At 42.1% G+C, this 4,483-nt stretch overlaps 1 non-coding gene across 1 annotated transcript; it reads left to right on the plus strand.

The window, feature by feature from the left end:
* The first annotated feature begins 4,109 nt into the window (after nucleotides 1-4,109).
* On the plus strand, nucleotides 4,110-4,216 carry LOC121213326 (small nucleolar RNA R71). The gene has a single exon (XR_005908709.1). It is a non-coding gene; the product is annotated as a small nucleolar RNA R71 (small nucleolar RNA).
* The last annotated feature ends 267 nt before the right edge of the window (nucleotides 4,217-4,483 follow it).

Raw genomic sequence — 4,483 nt, forward strand, 5'->3', positions numbered from 1 at the left:
ACGGATACGGGTTAGGGGTGTTACATTTTACTGGTATCAGAGTTACAGTTTAGTCAGTTCTAGGACTACGTAACATGTGTGAGTTTAGCTATACATGCCATAATTAAATACTGCGATACTCCACATCGACGCTCGATCATCCTCATATGCCACATACTCGAGATGCCCTGTGGGGACATCTGACCAATGAGGGTGAGGGAAGATGCTTGCACCACCGTGTTGAGGAGGCCGAAATACCACGCTAGGGGAACCACATAAGGGCCGATGGATATGACTCCCTTCCTATCCCGCTCCGTCTGATGGCGAATGGCGGGGGCAATGAAATAGGCAAGGTTGAAGACGTGAGTGTTGACGATGCCGGTGCTCTCTCGCCGCCCTGTTAGAGTGTGGGCTAAGATGGCGTGTAAGTACCTCAGGGATGGGGCAAAGGCCGATGCCTTAGAGCGGTTGGGGTCATAAGTGGCCGAAGCAGGAACGAGGGCCCTCCAGCAATTGGAGGGAGACAAGTGGATGTGGTAATGGAGGGTGTCAAAGTCATCATCGTCAATGAACTCCTTCGTATAGGGCCCCAAAGAGACGCGAAACTCAGGTACGCTCAACTAGAAGACTAAACCACCGAGATGGAATTGGACCGTTCTGGGATCATCTAACTCTGTGATAACTACTTGAAAATGGAAGGTCGAGCAGAGTTCGAGTGTGAGCTCGAGGTACGTCTACTCGATGATCTAGAAAAAGAACCTCCATGGGTCAGTCGTCAGATGGGCTCAGACCGTGTCAGCTAGTTGAATTTGTTCAAGTTCGGCCCATTCAATGCAGCGGCCCACACTTAGGGGTCGAGCCCGTAGTATTTGAAAAAGTTCCTCCTATGGTCCTGAGGGAAACTGGAGGAATGGATTCTTGATCTCAGCTGTAGGACCCGAGGATGACGCTGCTCCTTTCCTCTTCTTCGAGGCGGGTACAACAGTTTTCTTGCCGCATGAATTTGACGTAGTATCTGCGATGAAAGCATGGAGTTATAAGAATAATCCGCAGGAATGGAAAAAAACATGCAAGTATGTTAAAACTAGATACCAGTATTTCATGGGAGTTTTCTAACTAAAGGGAAAAATTTACTGATAAACAACCAAGTTCTAATAGATATATCAAATCATTATTATGAATATAAATACGAGAATGATGATAAAGGAAATAACTAGTGGATGCATGCCTATAAGAATGATAATGAATGAAGGTTTCATAAAAATGGCAAAGAACTATCATTAGAATTATGAAGATAACTTAAAACAGTCAAATAAAACAATAATAGATCATAAATTTGGAAAAAGGAATGAAGAAAATAAAGAGAAAAGAGTGAACAAACGCAATAGCTTGGTGGAGGGAAGAGCTTGGGTCATCGATGGTGGTGCTATGGTCGGCGCACGGGCGTAGCAGAAAGGGCGTGTGAAAGGATTTCGGCTGCTAAGGTTTGATATTTAGGGAAAGGGATGATGAATAGCAGGGGTTTATATAGATTTTGGGGCACACAGCCGTGGGACACGCCCGTGTGCCCTAATTTTAGCTCGTGTGTATGGTGATTTTCAAATTTGGGAGTGTCTGAAATTTGGCCCACGCCTGTGTCCTTTGGGCGTGTTGGTGCACATGACCGTGTCGCATAGCTGTGTACTACTTCGTTCGCTTCTCCCACGCCCGTGTGTATAGGCGCACGCCCGTGTTACTTTATCAGTCTTGAGCACGGGTGGTGGGTATGGGTGTGTCGCACGCCCATGTTGTTTTCTCAGTTTCAACCATGGCCTCTAGACACGGGCGTGTCGCCCATCCGTGTTGTTTTGACAAATTCGCCCACGACGACGTCGCACGGCCGTGGAAAATTATCGCTTCCCGTGTTGGGGAAAAGTTTTGCCCTGTTTTTACATGGCCGTATCGCACGGGTGTGTTGCCTCTCGTGGAATAGGTATTGTGCCTGGCCGTGTGGTTTTAGAAAACCTGTGCTCAGTGTCTTAGTTAGTGAATTAAATGTTAAAAACTAAAAATTAAATAAGTTAACACTGTTAGTGCTCGGGTTGCCTCCCAAGAAGCGCTTATTTATAGTCTAAGCTCGCTCTCTGTTGCATGGTCATGGTGGTGCGAGGAGTTTACACTCCTCATCCCTGCTACCAATTTTACCAAAATAAGGTTTTAGATGAGTACTATTTACCTTGAACGTACCGAATTTGGGATGAATTACCTCGACTGTGCCATATGGGAAAATGCTAAGTACCGTAAGAAGGATTTCTTCATTAGGTTCAGAGGTGGCAATTCGAGAGTCTGCTGCATCTAATAATACTTTGTCTCCAACCTTAAGTTGATTTCGTGAAATATTGAGCTCGTCATGGCATGGTTTTGGTCTATCATGTGCTCTTAGTTTCTGTATCCACCATTCATCTAGTTCCTAGACCTGTAGCCTTCGGTCTTCATAGATGGGTCCTTTTTTGTTAATAGAACATAGCTCAGGTGTGTTCTTCGAACGTGTTTCCTGCAAAGAAGGTTTCACCACATGATCAGTATTAGTAGCACGATTTATACAATCACCCTCGATATTTGATGTGTTACTTGAATTACGAGCTTGAAGAGTGATTGTTTCTTCACCCACACGAACTGTGAGTTCACCTGTACCAACATCAATTATAATTCTAGTAGTTGCTAAAAAGGGCCTTCCAAAAATTAAAGGCACGTCACTATCCTTTTCTATGTCTAGAACAACAAAATCAACTGGAAATATGAATTTGTCAATTTTAACAAATACATCTTCAATAATACCCCTAGGAAATCTGATTGTTTTGTCTGCTAACTGGATGCTCATCCTAGTTTGTTTGGGTTTCCCAAGACCTAGTTGTTTAAACATTTTATAAGGCATGACATTGATACTAGCCCCTAAATCAGCCAAAGCATTATTAACATCTAAGTTACCAATTAAACAAGGAATCGTAAAACTCCCTGGATCTTTTAATTTGTTGGACTGCTTATTCTGTAGTATGGCTGAGCAAATTGCATTTAACTTCACATGCGATGCCTCATCCAACTTCAGCTTATTTGTTAAAAGCTCTTTTAAGAATTTGGTTGCATTTGGCATCTGTGAAAGAGATTCAATAAACGGTAAGTTAATATGTAATTTTTTTAATAATTTAAGGAATTTACCGAATTGTTATTTTGTGCAGTCTTTCCTTGTCGCATTGGGGTATGGCATACGAGGTTCGTACTCTTTACTTACCGGTGTTTGTTCACTGTAGTCTACCTCACTTTTGCTTTTACTTACCACAATTCCTTGCCTTGGTTCTAGTTCAGGTTTGACTAACCCTTTCTCACCTTGAATGATAATTGCATTGAGTTGTTCCTTTGGGTTAGATTTAGTCATTGGGTTAGATTCAGTGTTACTTGGTAGGATACCTTGTGGTCATTCAAAAATTAATTTAGCAAGCTGTCCTATCTGAGTTTCGAGCCCTTGGATCGACGCTTGTTGATTCTTAAGTGCTATTTCGGTATTTTGAAAGCAAGTTTCTGACACCGAGATAAAATTTGTTAGCATCTCCTCAAGGTTTGGCTTCTTTTCCTATTGGTAAGGTGGTTCTTGAAAACCCAGAGGATGTTGTGGCTTTTGATTCCCTTGACCACCCCATGAGAAGTTGGGATGGTTCCTCCAACCTGCATTATATGTGTTACTATAAGTGTTATTTTGAGATCTAGAATTATTATTACCTATTTATTGGACTTGTTCCTCCTTGATGCTAGGGTTGAAGGGTTGATATTCTGCGTATGCTCCTCCTCCATTTGAATCGTACCTCATCACTAGATGTACCTGAGTAGAACGACACAAACCGTTAATCTTTTTATTTAAGAGTTCTACCTGGTTAGATAGCATAGTAACCGCATCAAGGTTGAAAACACCGGCTATTTTCGTCGGCTTTGTTCTCATGACTTGCCACTACTAGTTATTTAGTGACATCTCTTCAATAAATTTGTAAGTCACTTCAGGTGTTTTGTTATTGATTGTCCCACCAGTAGCTGCGTCGATATGTTACCTCGTTGAGGGGTTCACACCGTTGTAAAACGTCTGAACCTGTAGCCAAAGTGGTAACCCATGGTGAGGGCACCTTCTCAAAAGATTCTTGTATCTCTCCCATACACCATAGAGTGTTTCTAAATCCATCTACACAAAAGAAGAAATATCATTCCTCAACTTAGCCAGTTTTTCCAACGAAAAATATTTAAGTAAAAATTTTTCGGTCATTTGTTCCCAAGTAGTGATTGATCCTCGTTGTAACGAGTTCAGCCACTGTTTAGCTTTGTTCCTCAACGAAAAAGGAAACAACCGAAGGTGAATGGCATCTTCAGAAACGCCATTGATTTTAAAAGTGTCACAAAACTCTAAGAAATTCGGCAAATGAGCATTTGGGTCCTCGTCCTGCAAACCATCAAACTAAACAAACTGTTGGATCATTTGAATTGT

This window comes from Gossypium hirsutum, chromosome A13, assembly GCF_007990345.1.
Source record: "Gossypium hirsutum isolate 1008001.06 chromosome A13, Gossypium_hirsutum_v2.1, whole genome shotgun sequence".
NCBI lineage: Eukaryota > Viridiplantae > Streptophyta > Magnoliopsida > Malvales > Malvaceae > Gossypium > Gossypium hirsutum.